This window comes from Miniopterus schreibersii (genome assembly GCF_964146895.1).
Source record: "Miniopterus schreibersii genome assembly, chromosome: 9".
In the NCBI taxonomy this organism is placed as follows: Eukaryota; Metazoa; Chordata; class Mammalia; order Chiroptera; family Miniopteridae; genus Miniopterus; species Miniopterus schreibersii.
The window spans coordinates 29,690,347-29,713,936 of NC_138118.1; the positions used below are offsets into that span (position 1 = coordinate 29,690,347).

The window sequence follows — 23,590 nt, forward strand, 5'->3', positions numbered from 1 at the left end:
AGAGGAGGCCCCATGGGAGGATCTCAATACAATATTCATCAGCTTTCCAGGTGTGTCCTTTCAGGGTTGTGGTTTCCAACTGATAGCATAGGTAGCTAGTTATTAATAAAGGAAGGGAGCAAAGGAAATCATACATTATACAATCAACTAGGAAGCTTAAGCCTCCTTAACCAGGAAGCTATAGCTTCACAACTCCAGGGGATCACAGCATTGCCCCACAAAGGAGATTAACACTCCTCCCTCCCCCATATAGGAAGGACCGACTTTTCAATCTCCCTGGTCCACTCACCCAGACTGTGGGGAGATACCGGTAAGCACATGCACAGCAGAAGCCAAGATGGCAACCACAAGAGCCAGTCAGTCTAGCCTGGGAAAAAGACTGGATTGGATAAGAGACACATCCCTGGAAGATTTAAAAAATAGATTGGTTTGGGGTGAACCATTCAAAAGTCCACAAAAGCTTAGGAACTTGAATTTTTAGTTTGAAGAAGTGCCTGGTCTTTCCCAAACCCGAGTAATGAAGAAGCTTTCTCTTCCTCTCTCCTTCATTCAGTAATGTGTGCTCGCCCCATGTGCTCCTGCATTTCATAGCATCATGTGGGTCTAGCAGCTGCCTGGGGCCTGCAACAGACCATGTGGGTTACAAAAGACTAAGCTGTAATGTGGCACAGATTCTGTGGACATTGGTCCTATTTCTGGCTCTGATGAATACAAGATTGGACTTTTTCCAGGGTAGGATGGACAGATATGAGACATTGGAAACTTAGGGACAACCTTTTATTCCCACCCTAATAAATCTTATCACACCACAACCTCTTATATGTAGCTTTCTCAAAATGCTTTCCTTGAGACTCTGTGAAAGAACATGATTTTACTGGCAAGACACTGACTGGTCTGTACCAGGGCAGGGGTTTGTTAGTCAACATAGCTGGCCCTGATGTCAGCCATGGCGGCACTTGTCTGATTTTGTTATTTTTCTGGGCCTGGAGCTGAAACACAACAGGCCTAGGTGTTATCCTTCTGGGTTAATACTTAAGGGGATGATTGTGCAAAAGCCTGCATGGGAGTCACATGAGGCCACTCTTTGGCCCCTTGTTCCTCTTCCAAGGGGGTCTACTGCATGATTAGCAACATGCCAGGGGAGGAAAGATCAGAGGAGAATCCAAATCACATGATCAGCAATATGAAATAGCAGGAGGTCTAAACCACTTGACCAGTGATATGCTAGGGGAGGAAAGGTTACCCTTGGGAGTGAGATCCCTGTTTTCCCAGTTTCGCCAGTTGCTAGGCACCCAGAGTTTCCCAAGCTGATGACTTTCTCTTTTTTTAAAAAAAATATGTTTTTATTGATTTTAGAGAGAAAGGATGGGAGAGGGATAGAAGGCTAGAAACATCAATGAGAGTCATGGATCAACTGCCTCCTGCACGCCCCCTACTGGGGATTGATCCCATAACCTAGGCATGTGCCCTGACTGGGAGTGGAACTGGTAACCTCCTGGTTTGTGGGTCAAGACTCAACCACTGAGCCACATTGGAAAATAGCAAAAAGACAGTCGGGAAAGCTAATTCCTGGTGATGGCTCCTGTAACTATTCTCATATTTTGCATGCATGGGCAAAGAATACTGAAATTTCCCCAATGTTTCCACTGTATCAAGCTATGATCAGCTCTAAGCTCTCAGCTCTAAGTATAGGTTAATTGCATGGGCTAGAGACTGGGAAGTAGCCTATATAAGGCCACTATTGCACTCAGTGGGGTAAATAATGAAATTCTATTGTAGCCAATACAAATAAAAACTTAAGAAGAATCTGTCATTGATATTTAAAGAAACTGAATTTATTGTTTATGTTTTACATGTATAAAAGTTGCATTAAATCCATAGCACTGTACTATGATGTAAGGAAAACCACTGTTGTCTTTAATTTCCAAGGTACTATTTATCATCCTGCATGAGAAATCACTAAATAAAATTGTAGTCCCTAAAAAAACTTTTATTTAATAAAGAATAATTTATAATTTTGCATATGACTAATTTGTAGATATTATTTTATGTTATGAATAAATGAATAAAAGGTTACACAGTCAATTAGAAAACTCAAAAGGTACAATTAGGAAAATGTATACCTCAAAGGTAGGAGGGGGTATCTGTGTGTGTGTGTGTGTGTATGCGTGTATGTACACAGATGATTTCAGAATATTAAAAGCCTGAAATCATAAAAACTATGGGTTTAATGCAACTTTTATACATGTAAAACATAAACAATAAATTCAGTTTATTTAAATATCAATGACAGACTCTTCTTAAATTTTTATTTGTATTGGCTACAATAGAATTTCATTATTTACCCCACTGAGTGCAATAGTGGCCTTATATAGGCTACTTCCTAGTCTCTAACCCATGCAATTAACCTATACTTAGAGCTGAGAGCTTAGAGCTGATCATAGCTTGATACAGTGGAAACATTGGGGAAATTTCAGTATTCTTTGCCCATGCATGCAAAATATGAGAATAGTTAAAAGCCTGAAATCATAAAATATCTACCAATTGAATTCAACTACTTTGACTAAATGCTTCACTGAAGTAGGCAATAGTTTCAGTAAAATGACTGATGAACCAACTGGTTATTATGGTATCATGTAGACATGTCCAGAATTTTTATTAAATATAATGTTAATATTCCCAAAGTACTCTCCATAGAAATCAAATCTTCTAATAAGATTACTTGTGAAAGTTCATAGTCACTTAATGACTTTTATTTTTAAAAATGACTTTTTGATTTAATCATTATGAGTTGAATTTTATAATTTTAGATTTTCTAGGCTCGATCTGGGATTCAGCACATTTTAGTGAATGGAAAACCCTTAAGATTAATATAATAGCATCTTTTCCTAATTAGGTCTCATACATGACCTGTGAATAGTCAAAACTTTCGAGGTTAAATGGCTGAATATTTTTAAACAGATATTGAGAGGTTGGCAAGATATACATAGATATGTATCACTATTTTATGGCATTACACAGAACTCAATTAACATTATTTGGGGCATCCTATAATTTTACCTAAAGTTTGACCTCTTATGTAGTTGGTGTGTCTTAATATTCTCAGGGCACTGAGAAGACCTAGTAGGTCTCCCTACTCTCACTCAGTTTCCTAATCACCTGTTCCACTTCCATTGTCCCTTCAGCTGGAGCACTGCCATATAATGAGTATCTGATTCATTTGTGTTTACTTTTCTTGGCTGTACTTTACTTGAATAAAAATATCCTGCAGAAAAGCCAAGTTCTGGATAAAGAGGAATAACAAACTATTTATTTTTAAAACACACAGAGGTAATTTTTTTAAAAGGATATCTATTAAGGTATGTTCAGGTGCATTCTCAGAGAATTTCAATATGCACAAAATTTATGTATTTCATTATGTCTCCTCCTTGTAAAAAAAAAATCCATCTGAAGTGAAACACAGGAGGATGACACAGAATTAAGCCAAAACCCTAACCCTTCAGCCATTCTCAATAGGTAGGACTCAGCCTACCCATGCATAACAGTATTTCTGAGTAACTTCAATTCCAGACTCAAAATATCATCCTTAAAACATCCTGCTCAGCTCCTACTCCAAGATATTTCATGCTGACTTTGTGCTTCTTTCTTCAACCCTCTATGTGTTCATAGAACCTGAAATTTCCTTCAGGTCTGCACACCACCTATGCATATCTTCTCTACCATTTAAGGACCAGGCCAGCTTATATCTTATCTACTTCTAAAGACTTTGTTCGACCTGTCCATCTTGCACTGATCTGCTACTGTGACCTACTAAAACCATTTTTTCTTGATCATTCTGATACTCAATACCATAAAATCTTTGAATCTAACACTGTATCAAACATAATTTTATTCAATGTTCCTATTCTACAGATTAGAAAATGAGTGACTTTCCAAGTGTTATGATAAGTACAGGAAGGGCCAAGACTAGTACACATGTTTCTTGGAACCTTGTTATTCCTGCTATCCTATGTCACCTTAAATATGGGTACTGTACTGAATTCTTTCTAGCCGTGGCTGTACAGTGTCTTGCCAACTAGACTGTGAACTTCACAGATCAGGAGAGCTATACACATAGAAGCACCTAGTAAATACATGTTGATTCAATAAATGATGCATCATCAAGTCATAAAGAGTTTCATTTGCATTAATTGTAAAAAAAAATCTCTCTGGAATTAAGTATTCTTGGGATCCTTTCCATCAGGTTAGTTTGTGAACAAGGTATCAGACCTCAGAAAGAAGTAAATAAAATTTTCCCTTAAGATTATAGTATTAGGCTTCTAGTTTATTAAAATAAACTAAAACCCAAGCCAGTAATTATTAATGTTCAGATTTTAACATCTGCTTGCCATCAAAACAATGTTTAAGAAAGAAATAAGAAGCCATAAGACAAGTTTAAGCATCCCAAATACTTGTGCTTATTAATAAGTAGAATCTTTTTCAATTAAAATAAAATTCTATCATGATTATCTCTATTTATTTTAGGTGTCTCATTTTTGAATCTCAAAGAACTCCATGTTTCCCCTCATCCTGTTGTATACCAATTCAAAAGAAATGGAATACAAAGAAAACAGGCCTTCAGCGAGTTCCAGGATGAATGAGAAACTAGTCTCTTCTGCGGCTATTAGCAGTGTCTTTCCCTCCTTTGCTCCCATTACAGAATACAAAGGTCATTTAATTTATTTCCAGAAAAAAAGTGGCTATCTCTATGGTGTTGATTTTTTCCAAATTCTTCAAGGTACCATGCGTTACACCACTAAAGGATAATTAGATTTTTTTCTAGGAAAAATGCTTCCCTTTACCAAAGAAACTCTCTGAAAATTCAAGTAAAATAAAGGAATCCCTTTAAAGAAACTTCTCTATTGAGTGCTCACCAGTTTTTCCTTATGTATCCTCTTTTCTAGTAGAATAATATAAAGGTTTTTATTAGCAGGGTGTGATTTAATACAATAAATTTTATGTGTTTAATATTTTTATTAACTGGTAAGTTTAATGTAAATAATACTGAATAGTTTAGACACCTTATTTATAATCTTTAATCATGAAGTTAAGTGGCTAATAATATAGTGTTTAAGAATATAGTGGGCTTTGAGGATAAAATACTTGGGTTTGAATCCTCGCTCCTTTACTCTTAGCTATGTGATCTTGGGGAAGTTACTTAATATCTCTGTAACTCTGTTTCTTTACTTTTAAAGAGGAATAATAAAGTGCCTACTTTATACAATTGTTATGAGGTTTAAATGATTGTTTACATATGAAAACCACTTAGAACAGTGCCTGGGTCATAAGTGATCAATAAACGTTAAATACAGTCATGATGTAATCACAACCTTAAGTCCTTTATGGAAGAACGTATGGTATAAATACATGAATTAATTTTGAAATACTGTATGAGCTTAATCAGTTCTAAAAATATTTCAGCCTTTCTCCCAAAGACAGATTTTTATTACTATATTAGAAAGTCATAAAACAAACATATATGTGTCCCTCATATTAGATGCCAGGCATTAGGGTTATTAAAGTAATGACTAGCTACACTTTCTTGAAAGTACATTTAAGGTAGTAAAATTTTAAACAATAACACAACATAATACTATAATTATTCCAAAGAATTATTTACTAATACCATTCTTGAAATGAAAGCACTAAGCCAAAAGCTCAGGTCATATCTCAGAATATTTTTAGATCAACAGAGAAAACCAAATTTCAAAATAGAATGGCCATCATTGAAATGCTCTGTATAGAGTCCCTACATTTATTCTCCTCAGTCATCAATCCCAGATCTCATCATTAGCTTGTCCTTAAAATCATTAACATGCATGCATTGAATGGCCCAGGTCTACATCATATCTGCTATGCATATTAGGCTTATAAAGTCTAATAATATATTTTATGTTGGAGGAACCTTAAATAAACCAACTAAATGTAGACTAAAAGTGGAAATCTTAAAAGACAGCAATATATGCAAGTCCATTACATAATACATTTTTCTGGCAAAAATTCCATTATGGTATGGATTGAGCAAAGTCCCCTGTGTCTGTAATGGCATAAAGAGCATCAATTTCACTCGACAGAAAAAGCCAATAACATGATAAAATGATCTCTTATTGTCAGTTATTAATTTATCTAAAGTTTTCTGTATACTTCCTCTATATAAGGCACTATAGAATCATTTAAATATCTATCAAAGAACTTGCAGTCCTATATGGGAAAAATATGTACTCAAATTACAAGATTGCCAGCCAGAAGTATATTGAGAGAAGTAGCAATTAAGCCATACTAGAAGAGTTAATAGCAGGGAGAGATTATGTGACTCTAAGAAGAATCCCAGTAGATATCATTAAAGATAGTAAAGTAAGAGCAAGTTTTGATGAGCATAAAAGAAAAATTGTTGACTATGTAGATGGTAAAGCTCTTTCTGGGTTTGAAGAGGATCTATTCTGGATAGTTTGGATATTCATCATGCCACCTCCCTACCCCCACACTAATTTGAATGATTTAAGATCTCTTACAAATTAAACTGCAGTTCTTAATAGAAACCCTAAAATTAAGTAAAGTAGCAACTACTTTAAACAAACAGAATCAGTAAATATCAAGAATTTACTAGTTGTTTTTTTAATTTTATTTTTGTTTAAAATATTACAGATGTCCCTTTTTCTCCCCAATGACCAATTCCTCCCCATCCCATCCCCCTCCCCAGTTCCTCTTCCCACCATTGTCCGTGTCCTTGGGTTGTGCATATATGCATATAAATTCTTTGGTTACTCTCTCCCCCTCCACCCACCCGCCCTCCTCCATCCCTCTGACATTCTTCGGTTTGATCTATGCTTCCATGTCATTGAATATACTCTGTTCATCTGTTTATTAAGTTGTTTAGATTCCACATATAAGTGAAATCATGTGATCTTTTTCTTTCTCTGCCTGGCTTATTTCACTTAGCATAATTTTCTCCAGGTCCATCCATATTGTCCCAAAGGGTACGAGATTCTTCTTCTTTACAGCTGCATAGTATTCCATGGTGTAAGTGTACCACAGCTTTTTTATCCACTCATCTACTGATGGACACTTGGGCTGTTTCCAGATCTTAACTATTGTAAACTGTGCTGGTGTGAACATAGGGGTACATATATAATTTCTGATTAGTGTTTGAGGATTCCTAGGATGCATTCCTAGAAGTGGAATCACTGGGTCAAAAAGCAGTTCCATTTTTAATTTTTTGAAGAACCTCCATACTGTTTTCCATAGTGGTTGCACCAGTCTGCATTCCCACGAGCAGTGTACTAGGGTTCCCCTTTCTCCACACCCTCACCAGCACGCATAGTTTGTTGATTTGTTGATGGTAGCCATTCTTACAGGTGTTAAATGATACCTCATTCTGGTTTTAATTTGTGTCTCTCTGATGATTAGCAACGTTGAGCATTTTCTCACGTGTCTCTTGGCCATCTGTAGGCCCTTTGCCCATTTCTTAATTGGGTTATCTTCCTCTTGCTGAGTAGTATGAGTTCTTTGTACACTTTGGAAATTAACCCCTTATCAGATACATCCTTGCCAAATAAGTTTTCCCAGACAGTGGGGCACCTTTGTATTTTGAGGCTGATTTCTTTTGCTGTGCAGAAGCTTTTTAGTTTGATGTAGTCCCATATGTTTATTTTTTCTTTTGTTTCTCTTGGCCTAGGAGATGTATCAGTGAAAATTCCACTATGTGGGATATCTGTGACTTTATTGCCTATGTTTTCTTCAAGGATTTTTATGGTTTCATGACTTATGTTTAAGTCTTTTATCCATTTTGAGTTTATTTTTGTGTATGGTGAAAGTTGGTGGTCTAGTTTCATTTTTTTGCATGTATCTGTCCAATTTTCTTAACACCACTTATTGAAGAGACTGTCTTTACTTCATTGGATGCTCTTGCTTCCTTTGTCAAAAACTAACTGACCATAATGGCGTGGGTCTATTTCTGGGGTCTCTGTTCTATTCCATTGATCTATATGGCTGTTGTTGTACCAATACAAGGTCATTTTGATTACAGTGGCTTTGTAATACAGTTTGAAATCTGGTAATGTGATCCCTCCCACTCTGTTGTTTTTTCTTAAGATGGCTGCAGCTATTCGGGGTCTTTTTTGGTTCCATATAAATTTTTGAAATGTTTGTTCTATGTCTGTGAAATATGCTGTTGGTATTTTAATAGGAATTGCATTGAATTTATAAATTGCTTTGGCTAGTATGGACATTTTAATGATATTAATTCTTCCAATCCATGAGCATGATATATTCTTCCACTTGTTAAAATCTTCCTCTATTTCTTTCTTCAGTGTCATGTAGTTTTCCGAGTACAGGTCTTTTACATCCTTGGTTAAGTTTATTCCTAGGTATCTTATTTTTTTAGTTGCAATGGCAAATGGCATTAATTTTTTAGTTTCTCTCTCTGAAAATTGATTGTTGGTGTGTAAGAATGCCATTGATTTCCGGATGTTGATTTTGCATCCAGCTATTTTGACAAATTCGTTTATCAAATCTAGTAGTACTTTGATGGTGTCTTTAGGGTTTTCTATGGACAATATCATGTCATCTGCAAATAATGACAGTTTTACTTCCTCCTTTCCAATTTGGATGCCTTTTATGTTTTCTTCCTCTCTGATGGTTGTGGCAAGGACTTCCAGTACTATGTTGAATAAGAGTGGTGAAAGTGGACACCTCTGTCTTGTTCCTGTTTTTAATGGAAATGGTTTTAATTTTTGCCCATTGAGTATGATGTTAGGTGAAGGTCTGTAATATATGGCCTTTATTATGTTGAGGTATGTGATCCCTTTATTCCCACTTTCCTAAGAGTTTTTATCAGAAATGGGTGCTGGATTTTGGTGAATGCTTTTTCTGCATCTATTGAAATGATCATATGATTTTTGTCCTTCATTTTGTTTATGTGATCTATCACATTTATTGATTTTTGCATGTTATACCAGCCTTGCATCCCCGTAATAAATCCCACTTGGTCATGATGTATGATCTTTTTAATGTATCACTGGATCTGCTTTCCTAGTATTTTAGTGAACATTTTAGCATTTATGTTCATCAGGCCTGTAATTTTCTTTCTTTGTAGTGTCTTTATCTGGTTTTGGGATTAGGATGATGCTGGCCTCATAAAAAGAGTTCCTCTTGAATTTTCTGGAATAGTTTGAATAAAATAGGTGTTAATTCTTCTTTGAATGTTTGGTAGAACTCGCCTGTAAATCCATCTGGTCAGGACTTGTGTTTGCTGGGAGTTTACTGATTACTGCTTCAATTTTATTAGTTGTTATCAGTCTGTTCAGGTTTTTTGCCTCTTCTTGATTCAGCTTTGAAAGCTTGTATGCTTCTAGGAATTTGTCCATTTCCCCCATGTTGTCCAATTTGTTGGCATATAGTTGCTCATAGTATTTTGTTACAATCCTTTGTATTTCTGTTGGGTCAATTGTTATATCCCCTCTTTAATTTCTGATTTTATTTATTTGGGTCCTCTCTCTTTGTTTCTTAGTGAGTCTGGCTAAAGGTACATCAATCTTATTTATCTTTACAAAGAACCAGCTCTTGATTTCATTGATTTTTTGTATTGTTTTTTAGTCTCTATGTCATTAATTTCTGCTCTGATTTTTATTATTTCCTTCCTTCTACTTCCTCAGGGCTTTTCTTGCTGTTCTCATTCTAGTTCTTTTAGTTGTTGTGTCAGATGGTTCATTAGATCTTTTTCTTGTTTCTTGAGATAGGCCTGTAATGCTATGAAATTTCCTCTCAGGACTGTTTTCGCTGTGTCCCATAGATTTTGGGTTGTTGTCTGTTCATTTTCATTATTTTCCATGAAGTGTTTGTTTCTTCCTTGATCTCCTTGGTAACCCATTCATTGTTTAATAACATGCTATTTAGCCTCCTTGTGTTTGAATATTTTTGAGTTTTTTATAGTGGTTGATTTCTAGTTTCATGGCATTGTGATCTGAGAAGATGCTTGATATAATTTCAACCTTCTTGTATTTGTAGAGACTTGCCTTGTGCCCCAACATGTGGTCTGTTTTTGGAATGTTCCATGTGCACTTGAGAAGAATGTGTATTCTGCTGCTTTGGGGTGAAATGTTCTGTAAATGTCAATTAAATCCATTAGGTCTAGTGAGTCATGTAAGATCTGTGTTTCCCTGTTGATTTTTTGTCTTGATGATCTGTCCAGTGCTGACAGTGGGGTGTTAAAGTCCCCCAGTATGATTGTGTTGCTGTGAATCTCCCCCTTAAAGCTTCCCAAGAAATTTTTTATATCTTTAGGTGCTCCTGTATTGGGTGCATAAATGTTTATAAGGGTTATTTCCTCCTGTTGGATTGATCCCTTTAATGTTATGTAGTGACCGTCTTTGTCTCTTGTTATGGTCTTTATTTTGAAATCTATTTTGTCAGAAATAAGAATTGATACTCCAGCTTTTTTGCCTTGCCATTTGCATGGAATATTTTATTTCATCCCTTCACTTTTCACCTATATGAATCTTTTGCTCTCAGGTGGGTCTCTTGTAGACAGCACATATTTGGATCCTGTTTTAATCCATTCAGCTACCCTATGTCTTTTGATTGGACCATTTATTCCATTTACATTTAAGGTTACTATTGATATAAACTTAATTAATGCCATTTTTCCCCATTATGCTGATGTAACTTTCTCTCACTATTCTTTCTTTTTCTTAAAGCAGTCCTTTTAGCATTTCTTGCAATGCTAGATTGGTGGTACTGAACTACATTAGCCTTGTTTTGTCTGGGAAGCTCTTTATTTCACCTTCAAATTTAAATGATAGCCTTGCTGGATAAAGCAATCTTGGTTGCATGCTCTTGCTTTTCATTACTTGCAGAACTTTATGCCACTCCCTTCTGGCCTGAAGAGTTTTTGTTTAGAAGTCAGCTGTCAACCTTATGGGGTTCCCAGTAGGTCACTGTTTGACTCTCTCTTGCAGCCCTTAATATTTTCTCTTTGTCTTTGACATTTGCCATTTTAATTATGATGTGCCTTGGAGTGGGTCTCTTTGGGTCCCTCTTGTTTGTAATCCTCTGTGCTTCCTGAACTTGTGCGGCTTTCTCCCTCGCCAGCCTAGGAAATTTTTCTATCATTATTTCCTCCACCAAGTTCTCTATACCTTGCTCTCTTGCCTCCCCCTCTGGCACTCCTATAATGCAAATGTTGTTTTGCTTCATGTTGTCCCAGAGCTCCCTTAGACTGTCCTCATGCTTTTTAAGTGTTTTTTCTTTTTGCTGCTCTGATTGAGTGATTTTTTTCTACCTTGTCTTGTAAGTCACTTATTCTATCCTCTGCTTCATTGAGCCTGCTTTTAATTCCTTCCAGTATATTCTTGATATCAGATACAGCATTCTTTATTTCTGTCTGATTTTTGTTTATGTTATGTATCTCTTTTTTCATGTTTTCCCTAACGTCCTCGATCTTATCCTCTATTGCCTTGTTTTTGTCTTTAAGGTCCTTGAACATTTTCATCATCAGTACCCTGAACTCTGTTTCTGACAACTTGCTTAACTCCATCTCATCAAAGACTTCTTCTGGCAATGTTTCTTCTTTAATTTGGGGGTTGTTTCTTTGTCTCCCCATTTTGGTAGGTATTAGTGTTTGTATCTATATATTAGATATAATTGCTGTCTCCCAGTCTTGTGGGATGGGATTTTGTCTTATGAGTCCAGTGGAGCCCAGAAGTGTGTTTTCCTTATACTTCTGAGCTCTTTGCTCTAGGCATGTCCCTCTTGTGGGTGTCCCTTTTGTGGTTTCTTTATGTTCTCCTGTTGTGGTTGGGTCTAGATTCTCATTGACCAGTCCTTGGGAGGACTCTCCTTTCAGGTTGGTTAACTGCGTCTCAGCTCCAACCTCATTGTGTAAGCTGTTGTAAAGGTGCGGATTCTGTGATGTTTCTTTAGTGCTCCCTACTCGCACTCTGTCCACTCAGGTATGTTTCTCTGGTTTTTCCAAGCTGGCTATGTAGGATTTTAGGAGTAAATTGAGTCTGTGGCTGGGAGTGGGAGCACCCTGCTGTTCCTCACAGTGCTGCCGTCTTCCCTCCCCCATTACTAGGTTTTTTTGGTTTGTTTTATTTTAATATGAACAAAAGAAGAAAAAGTAGAGTCACTGATTTTTTTTTTTTTACTGTCTTATTTTTGAGATCTTGTGGCAGAAATCTATGAAGATTGGACTGGATAATCTCCTAAACTATTCATCTATTTATTGAGTACCTAATATATAACAGGCAACAGTATTATTCCAGAAGAGTACAAACTGCCATAAAAGGGCACACACAGAAGAAAAACATGTTTCCCTTAATAGTCACTTCAGCAGTTCTTCAAAACTTAATAAAATATGTCATATTCATTTAAGTGGATTTGGAATAACTTCATCTTTAATTTTAAACAGGGTACTCACAGCCAGTCACAAACTGCATCTGACTTTATCCTGCAAAAGACAGAGAATCCTAGAAGATTTACTTAACGCTTAGCTAAAATGGGAAGACCAAAAAACAAGCCCCAAATGAAAGAATAAGAGACGTCTCCAGAAAAAGAGCTAAATGAAATGGAGATAAGCAATCTCTCAGATACAGAGTTCAGAATACTGATTGTAAGGATACTCAACAGCATGAAATAAGGTATGGAAACTATGAGAAAAGACCAGTCAGAAATGAAGAATGACATAGCAGAAAAAAATAATAAATTGAAAGGAATAAATAGCAGATTACAGGAAGTTGAGGATCGGATCACTGAATTAGAAGACAGGGTAGAAAAAAATCAATCACAGACCCCAAAACAAAAAAAAAAAAAATTAAGAAACAGGAGGATAATCTAAGGGAGCTGTGAGACAGTATAAAATGTAACAATATTCATATTATAAGAGCGGAGGTTGAAAGTAAGCAGAGGTTAGAGAACCTATTTGATGAAATATTGGCAGAAAACTTCCTTAACCTGGTCAAGGAAAAAGGCACACAGGTTCTGGAGGCACAGAGAGTCCCAAGCAAGAGGAATCCAAAGGAGGCCATACCCAGACACATTACAATTGAAATATCAAGAATCCAAGACAAAGAGAGAATCTTAAAGGAAGCTACAGAAAAGCAATCTGTTACCTACAAAGGAGTCCCCATAAGGCTGCCATCTGACTTCTCATCAGAAACTCTACAGGCCAGAAGGGAATGGTGTGAAGTATTCAAGGTAATGCAAAACAAGGATCTGAAACTAAGACTATTCTATCCAGCAAGATTATCAATCAAGCTGGATGGTGAAATAAAGAGCTTCCGAGACAAAAAAAAAAAAAGATTAAAAGACTTTATCACTACAAAACCAGCATTACAGGAAATGTTAAAGGGACTGTTATAATTAGAAGTAGAAATAAAGATACTGAGAAACATAACTATACAGAAACATAATGTCAGTAGATAAGTATCTTTCAATAATAACCTTAAATGTAAATGGATTAAATGTCCCAATAAAAAGATATAGGGTGGCTGAATGGATAAGAAAATACGACCTAAATATATGCTATCTACAAGAGACCCACCTCAGAACAAAAGACTCACAGAATGAGAGTGAAGGGATGGAAAACAATTTTCCATGCAAATGGAAATGAAAAATATAAGCTGGGTAGCAATACTCATATCAGACAAAAAGACTTCAAAATGAAGACCATAACAAGAGACAAGAAAGGTCATTACATAATACTAAAGGGATCAATCCAGCAAGAGGATATAACCCTGATAAACATATATGCACCCAATATAGGAGCAACCAAATTTATAAAACAACTTCTAGAGGACTTTAAGGGAGAGATCGACAGCAATACAGTCATACATGGGGACTTTGATACCCCACTGACTTCAATGAATAGGCCTTCCAGACAAAAAAATCAATACGGAAACAATGACCTTAAATGACACACCTGATCAGATGGATTTAATCAACATTGACAGAACATTCTACCCCAAAGCTGCAGAATATACATTCTTCTCAAGTGCACACAGGACATTCTCAAAGATAGACCACATGTTAGGACACAAAACAAATCTCTATAAGTTCAAGAAGATTGAAATCATATCAAGCATCTCCTTGGATCATGATGGCATAAAGTTAGAAATCAACTACAATAAAAACACTAAAAGACATTTAAACACAGGGAGAATGAAAAGCATGTTTTTAAACAATGAATGGGTTACCAAAGAGATTAAAAAGAAATAAAAAACTTCCTGGAAACAAATGAAAATGAACACATAACAACTCGAAATATATGGGACACAGTGAAAGTAATCCTGAGAGGGAAGTTCATAGCACTACAAGCCTACCTCAAAAAACAAGAAAATCTTCTAATAGATTCTTTAACCCTACAACTTAAAAACTTAGAAAGAGAACAACAAGAAAAGTCCAGAGTAAGTAGAAGGAAAGAAAAAATAAAGATAAGAGCAGAAATAAATGACATAGAGACTAAAAAAACAATACAAAAGATCAATGAAACCAAGAGCTGATTCTTTGAAAAGATAAACAAGATTGATGAACTTTTAGCCAGACTCATCAAGAAACAGAGGACACAAATAAACAAAATCAGAGACGAAAAAGGTAAAATAACAACTGATCCAACAGAAATAAAAAGGATTACAAGAGAATACTATGAACAACTATATGCCACCAAGCTGGACAACCTGGATGAAATGGATTAATTCCTAGAAAAATACAACCTTTCAAAACTCAATCAGAAAAAGTCAGAAAGTCTAAATAGGCCGATAACTGCTGATGAAGTTGAAGCAGTAATCAAAGGCTCTAAGCACACAAAAGCCTTCACCCAGCTGGCTTCAAAGGTGAGTTTTACCAAACATTCAAAGAAGAATTAACACCTACCCTCCTCAAACTATTTCAAAAAATCCAAGAAGGAACACTTCCAAACGCTTTTTACAAGGCCAGCATTAGCCTAATTCCAAAATCACATAAAGACACTGCAAAGAAAGAGAATTACAGGCCAATATCTCTGATGAACATAGATGCTAAAATCCTCATCAAAATATTAGCAAATCTGATCCAGCAATATATTAAAAAGATGATACACCATGACCAAGTTGGATTTATTCCAGGGATGCAAGGCTGGTACAATATTTGCAAATCCAAAAACCGGATACATCAGATAAACAAATTGAAAGATAAAAATCACATGATCATATTCATAGATGCAGAAAAACATTTAATAAAATTCAACACCCATTTTTAATAAAAATTCTCAGCAAAGTGAGAATAGAAGGATCATACCTCAACATAATAAAGACCATATATGACAAACCTACAGCTAGCATCATACTCAGTGGGAAAAAACTAAAACCATTCCCTTAAGAACAGGAATAAGATAGGTGTGTCCACTTTCACCACTCTTATTGAACATAGTACTGGAAGTCCTAGCCACAACAATCAGACAAGCAGAAAACATAAGAGGCATCCCAATTGGAAAGGAGAAAACAAAACTGTCAGTATTTGCAGATGACATGATATTGTGCATAGAGAATCTAAAGACTCTACCATAAAACTGCTATATTTAATAAATGAATTCAGCAAGGTAGTAGGATACAAAATAAACACCCAGAAATCAATGGCATTTTTGTACACCAATAATGAACTCTCAGAAACAGAAACTATAAAAATAATCCCATTTACCATTGCAACTAAAAAAGTAAGATACCTTGGAATAAACTTAACCAAAGATGTGAAAGATCTTTACTCGGAAAACTACAGGACATTGAAAAAAGAAATAGAGGAATATATAAAAATGGAAAAATATACCATGTTCATGGATTGGAAGAATTAACATCATTAAACTGTCCATATTACCCAAAGCAATCTATAAATTCAATGCAATCCTTACTAAAATACCAATAGCATATTTCACAGATCTAGAAAAAACACTTCGAAAATTTATATAGAACTAAAAAACACCCTGAATAGCCACAGCAATCCTGAGAAAGAAGAACAAAATTGTAGGGATCGCAATACCAGATATCAAGTTAAACTACAAAGCCACTGTAATCAAAACAACCTGGTACTGGCACAAGAACAGACATATCGATCAGTGGAACAGAACAGAGAACCCAGAAATTGACCTATGTCATTGTGGTCAATTAATATTTTATAAAGGAGACAAGAACATACAAATGGAGTAAAGACAGTCTTTTTCAATAAATGGTGTTGGAAAAATTGGACAGATACACGCAAAAAAATGAAACTAGACCTCCAACTCACACCATACACAAAAGTAAATTCGAAATGGATAAAAGACTTAAATGTAAGACATGAAACCATAAAAATCCTAGAGGAAAACATAGGCAGTAAAATATCAGACATCTCTCCTAGCAATATGATGGCTGATACATCTCCTAGGGCAAGAGAAACTAAGGAGAAAATAAACAAATGGGAAACAAATGGGACTGCATCAAAATAAAAAGCTTCTGCACGGTGAAAGAAACCATCAACAAAATGAAAAGGGAGCCCATTGTATGGGAGAGCAAACTTGCCAGTAACACATCTGATAAAGGGTTAATATCTGAAATATATAAGGAACTTATAGAACTTAACAAAAGGAAGACAAACAATTCAATTAAAAAATGGGCAAAGAACCTAAATAGACACTTCTCCAAAGAGGACATATGAATGGCTAAGAGACATATGAAAAAATGCTCAATGTAGCTAATCATCAGAGAGATGCAAATTAAAACCACAATGAGATATCACTTCACATCTGTCAGAATGGCTACCATCAACAAGTCAACAGACTACAAGTGCTGGTGAGGGTGTGGAGAAAAGGGCACCCTAGTACACTGCTGGTGGGAATAAGGACTGGTGCAGCCAGTATGGAAAGCAGTATAGAGTTTCCTCAAAAAATTAAAAATTGAATTGCCATTTGACCCAGTGATCCTGCTTCTAGGAATATATCCTAAGGAACTCAAAACACCAGTCACAAAGAACTTATGTACCCCTATGTTCATAGCAGCGCTATTTACAGTAGCTAAGATCTGGAAAAAGCCCAAGTGCCCATCAGTAGATGATTGGATAAAAAAGCTGTGGCATATTTACACTATGGAATACTTTGCAGCTTTAAAGAGGAAGGACCTTTTAGCTTTTGGCGCAGCATGGAGGGAACTAGAAAGTATTATGCTAAGTGAAATAAGCCAGTCAGAGAAAGACAACTACTAAATGATCTCACTTACATGTGGAATATAAATAACAATATAAACTGATAAACAAAGTGGATCCATAGACACAGAAGCTTGGAACAGACTGAAGCATCTCAGAGGGAAGGTGAGGAGGGGTCATGGACATTAGTGTGGGGAGGGCCTGGGGGTGGGATGGATGTGAGGTGGAGGGGATCAGTGGGGTTAAAAAGGGGACATCTGTAATGGTCTCAACAATAAAGATAAAGAAACATTAAAAATATCAAAATAATAATAATAATAATTTAAAAATTTTTCCATTTGGTAAATAATGAATAGCCTTTCAAACTAGAATCTAGAAATTTATTTCAAAGAGTATAACAATTTTTCTTCCCTTGAAACTGAAGATTTATAATTCAACTATTCCTTTTATTTCATTACATACTATTTATTATGGAAAAGCAGTGATTTTTATTTCCTGATTAAAGAAGGCATAGCCACTTCCTAATCTGATATAATTTACACTAGGAAGAATTAGAAAACTATTTGGAACTTCTTTAGATAATTGGTTAGAAAGTATTTAGTGATGGAGAGATGTAAATTCTTTTACTATTTTCTGACTTAGAGGTACAAAATCAGTGACTTAAATCAAAGTAGTTCTAGAAGGATAACATTTTAATTATGAACAAAAGATTTCACTTATAACAAGAAGGGGAAAAAAATCAATTCAATAGACATTGTGTGCAAACCACTGAGCTAGGATCTGATGTGAAAATTTGTTCTTATTCTCATGGAGTTTTTAGTCTAATAGAGAAAGACATATACACAAATAACTTTGATACCAAGCAGATGTAGTAGACAAAGTGATGAAAGAAGGGGGATAAATTCTGGCAATGTCATCAGTCACTGCTCTATGAAGGAAGGGGTTGTCACTTTAAGTAGGTTTTGAAATATATGAAAATGTTCATTATGCAAAGTTGAGGAAATGTGCATTCTAGCCCTGGCCAGTGTTTCTTGGTGGTTAGGGCACATACCCAGGTTGTGGGTTTGATTCCCCGTCAGGGTGCATGTGGGAGGCAACTGATTGATGTTTCTCTAACATTTATGTTTCTCTGTCTCTGTTACTCTCTCTTCCCCCTTCTCCCTTCCTCTCTCTATAGAATCAATGAAATAAACATTCTGAGTGGAATGGGGAAAATGGAGAATCTTAGATGTATTGTGGGAACGCTGAGAGTGTATAGAGGCCATGGGGAAAGGAGAGTTGGTAATAAAGACGTATGATAAAAGAACAGTCAGATGGTGAAGGGCTCTTGAATGGCATTTTGTGGACTTTAAAATTTATTTCTTACAAGCTGAGGCGCTATTGATGGTTTTTGAGAACGGCAATGAGAAGATAGAAGAGTTTTAGGAGTATTAATTTGCAAAGTGTAGATGGAGTGTAAGCCACAGGAGGCAGGGTTACCAGTTAGAAACTCACTAAAACAGTGTAATAAGCTAATGAAGGCCAGGACTAAGGTGGTAGGATTAGAAACAATGGGGAGAAGTAAAGAATTTAGGCTATAAGTTGTGGAGTAAAAGATATTGCATCTATTGCTCTTAAATTTACAAGCATGTGAAATAGTTCCCATTTATACCCTACCAAGGTGATAGAAGGGCCTAAATCTATGTCAAAATTTATAAAACTTAAAATAAATGGTGACTTTTCATAACTCATATGCAATTTTGATAACTCTATATATTTATTGTTTTAATTGCTCAAGGGAGAGAGGAAGCAGATCCAAGACAGTTTGGATATTAGAAAGTGAAATATGGAAAGATATTAAAAATGAATTTATCTACAGTCCTTATTGTGATTAATATGCTTATAGTAGCAATAGCCACACTCATAAAGACTTGATCTCTGAACATTTTATTTATTTTTAATTTTTAATTTATGTCATTTTAAAGAAAAATATATTTTAAAACTGAATATAGTAGGGAAAAGCTTGTATTTCCAGTAGATTGGAGTAGCAAAAAAGAAAAGAGATAAGCAATTTTAAAAGTAGGATATATGCCTTTAAGGATCTTGCTAATAATCCCAAAATAATTGGTGAATTTTTAAAATGTATCTTCTTTCCTCATCTCTTCTTAATTCTTAGGTTGAAAACTATGTTTGCTATTTTGTAAGCAAAAAACAGTCAACTATTGATAATTTCATAAAGTTCAACCTAAAAGTCTATTTCTTGTTAAGTCCAACTTAAAAATACATCTTCCATAAAAACTTTTCTGATTCCCATTGTTAATGCATATACTTAAGCCTTTGAGTTCACAATTTGGTTATAAAACTCTTCATTTCTTTACTTGGTTTCTCTCATTATTTATATATATATCTGTCCCTTTATTAGAGTTTTACCTCTTTGTAGATACAGATTATTTACACGTTTTCAGCAGAGTATGCTGCACATATTACGTACTCAATAAATGTTTATTCAACTAAAATGAATGGAACTCATCTCTGCTCCATTCAATCTGTGAAGCCTCTACTAGAAGGAAATGGAGAGTAGTAGTTGATCTTTATACTTAGTCTTCAGAAATGGTATATAGCAAAAACACAGAGGATGAGCTGCATTAATAAACTGATTTGTTGCCTAAAAATAAAACAAACAAACAAACAGATACTTGTTGCTTCTTTAGTTGTGAAATTTATAAGTACCCAAGGCACCCAGATCATTAAAAACCTTAACGTTTGCCTAGGTCCTAAAGCAAAGAGTCAAATTACAATGGGGAAGTTTATCTTTTTAGACTGTGGTCACACAGTATGTTTTCTAGAGGAATGTAAATTGTCTTCATTTTCCCCTTATTAAAGACTAAGTAAAAGGTACTGTAGACTATTCCTGTTTCTCTTTAGAATAAGAAAGTATTATGAATAAAGTTCTCTTTATCTGAGATGTTAAAAAATAATTTAAGTCAACAGACATTAGGCTGAAGAGTCACAACAGTCTTTCCTTATTTAGATGTTATCAAATGTAATGATTAAACTATTTATATAGTGTCATCATTTATTAAAAATTCAGTAGCACAATGTAAATTTTATTGGCCTTTCAGGAATACAATATTTATTAATAGCATGAAACTAATGATAAAAATTTTATCTTAAATGTTATGATAAATATCAGCAAGTGCTGTAAGAAAAAGCTTACAATTAATGGTTCATATCTACAATATGGGCAACTTTAGGTGATGTAACGTCAATTTATTATTTATTTATTTATTTTCTAGAGGAATGTAAAGTCAATGTAAATATAAATATACATTTATAGATGTATATCTAAAATATAAATATACATTTCTATTTTTGTAAAGTGAATTTAATCAAATATTGATAAGTCAAGTCTAAATTAAAGACTAGATTAAAATTGTTTTTATGTGGTTACTCATTACAGGAGAGCCCTAATACCTTTTCTTCAGACAACCTTAGTTATTTGGGAAAATGTTAATCATTTAATATAGTGTACCACTGGAAGAGAGCAATAACATCCTTTTACAAAGAAATATCTTTTAAAAATTCTGTAAGGACAATTTTAAGCCTTTCCCCTGCCCTAGCACATGTGGAGGATGTTATATTATTTGTTGGATAATGCTCAGAAACCTAGCCTTAGCCCTAGCAAGTGTGCCCAGTGGTTAGAGCATTGACCCTGGGATTGAAGGGTCTTGGGCATGTACCTGGGTTTCAGGCTCAATCCCTGCTCTGGTAAGGGCACATGTGGGAGGCAACCAGTCAACGTCAATGTTTCTCTCTCTGTCTCTCCCCCTCCCTTCTACTCTCTCTAAAAATTCCATGGAAAAAATATCCTCAGGTGAGGATTAACCAAAATCAAACAAACAAAAAAAACTATCCTCAGAAATAGCATTAGGTACTAATGCTTCATTTTTACTATGGAAACTAATTTTATATTTGACCCAATGTAGCAATCTTTATGCAGTAAAATGAACTTATATATACAGTACTTTAAGAAACATATTAAATGTATTGTAAAACCATGCATCTATAATACAGATGTGTTCAAGTCCTCGATTTTAAAGTTTCTTGATCTTGCTATTAATTTTAGTTTCATTACCTTTAACTTACATGGGGTATGTTGGTTAACTCTAATAGAAAATGTTTATAATCATGTGAATTCATCTTTATCTCATTTATTATGTCTTATTTGTTGGTCAATGACATTAAAAAATATAAGAATAGACTGATTATTATTAAAGACTAATGCTGTCCATTGATTTCTATTTGTTTTTATTTCACAAAATAGCATTGAAATTTCCAATTAAAAGGAACTACTCAGGTAAGATGAGTTTTTCTTTTAACTTTCTACAATATCTATTTAGTACTTGGCACAAAGCTGTCGAGTGAATAATGGTAACTACTAGCATGTAAGCATTTAAAAATCCAAGTATATAGATTAGCATTTTATCAATTTCATTTGTAGTTGCATACATTTTTATTTAAATAGTTAGAATTTGTGCTTAGCCAGTGTGGTTCAGAGGTTGAGCATCAACCTATGAACCAGAAGTTGGATTCCTGGTCAGGGCACATGCCCTGGTTTCCCGCTCCATCCCCAGTAGGGGGCGTGCAGAAGGCAACTGATCAATGACTCCCTCATCATTGATGTTTTTATCTCTCTCTCACTCCTTTCCTCTCTCTGAAGTCAATAAAAATATATTTAAAAAAATAGAATTTGCTAATGGCAAAACCCTCATGCTTACTACATAACACCTTTGTTTTGAAAATGTAAAATAAATTCCAAAATATAAGCACAGACTCCTTCATTAAGATGGAAAGATTTAGTTTCATGAGGCTCATTTTTGGGTTTTGATTGTTAATTCTGAGTAGCTAAATTCTATTAACTGATATCTTGAAAGATGTCATCATGACAAACAAAAAATTTTTCAAGTAATTGTTACAAAAAAGAAATTTCACAGGAAAACTGGTAAAATTTAGAAAGTTTATGAAGAATGGAGATTGTGAGAATTCAATTTTACTCATTTCCTTTTAGTATATACACACAAAATGATATAATTATATTTGGAATTAATGGTAGATTTATAAAAATTGCAAGTTTTGCTATCTCCATTTGTATAAACTCAGGTTGAAATAAGAAACAATTCATACTTAAACATTTGTAATTTTGGGGGGTATTTTAGTTTAACATATCACAGAAATAAGTTAAGAAATGAAATTAAAGTTGTAAATGAAAAAGTTTACTTTTAAAAGAAAACATTTTGTTAGTACTTTTTAAAATGACATAATCTTAGGCTAATGAGTAATTAAATAACTAAGGTTATTTATAGTCGTAAAGAAATTATTTACTTAATTTTACTTAAGCTGTTTATTCTTTTAAAATAATAATCCTTGTTTATTTCACTAAATTCTAGATTTTATATTCTAAATTTAATCACACATTAGAGAAATATTTAATTCTCTTAATTACAGAAATGAATAAGAAGGCTATATATTTAAAAATAACTAGAAACAATAAAGTAGCTATTAATTTATCTATTAAGAAATTATAAAACAGATTTTTACTTGTATGGTTCAATGGTTTTCCAATCTATTTTTTTAAAGAGTATTTTCACTCTTGTAAATTAAAATAACATTTACCATAAAAATACCAGTGTTGAATGAATTGGTCTTTGTTTTGATTTACAGTAGTTTGTATATAGCTGCCATTAGGACGCTAATCAGAACCACAACTCCAATTCAATAGATAAAAATCATGCTTATCTCGTGATGAGAAGAAAAACATTTCTCTTCCAAGAAATGTGCAACTGTTTCTAAAAGGAGATAGGAAAATGGAGTGAACAAATGACTCCTCAATTCCGTATATAACTGTATAGTTTGCTTTCTTCAGAATATAATTAGAAAATGCCCACCTAAATTTCCCATACTTTTCATTCTGGCTAAGGATAAACAACCAAATAAATTTCAAATTTTCTTCTTAAAATCAGAATACAACTTTAATCCTAATATACTTAATAAATCTCTTTACTCTCTTAATCTATTTTCTTTAAAAAATCAGTCATTTAGTGTTTAATTGCAATGGAATATTATTTTCAGATAATTATAATAAAATGTTCTCTTCTAAGATATATTGCCAATCTTAAGGATGCGATATACAATTCTATCCTATATCCTAATAGATCTGACTTCAAGCTTGAGTTCCAAAGTTCCATTTAAAGACAATATAAATTTTAAGAAATATAACAAAAAGGTTAAAGAAACATAATTTTATAGGGTGAATGTGTGGTAGTCAGACATATAGAGCAGAGCAAGTAGGATGGGCCAGGTACAGAAGGTCACCAGGGCAGAAAGCCCCAGGTGCCTAGCAACAGGCAAAACTATGAAAACAAGGACTTTG

The 23,590-nt window shown here is 34.5% G+C and overlaps 1 protein-coding gene across 8 annotated transcripts in view; it reads right to left on the reverse strand.

Moving 5' to 3' along the window:
- Positions 1 to 23,590, reverse strand: part of FOXP2 (forkhead box P2) — a 664,287-nt gene that overhangs the window by 7,297 nt on the left and 633,400 nt on the right. The window lies entirely within an intron of this gene.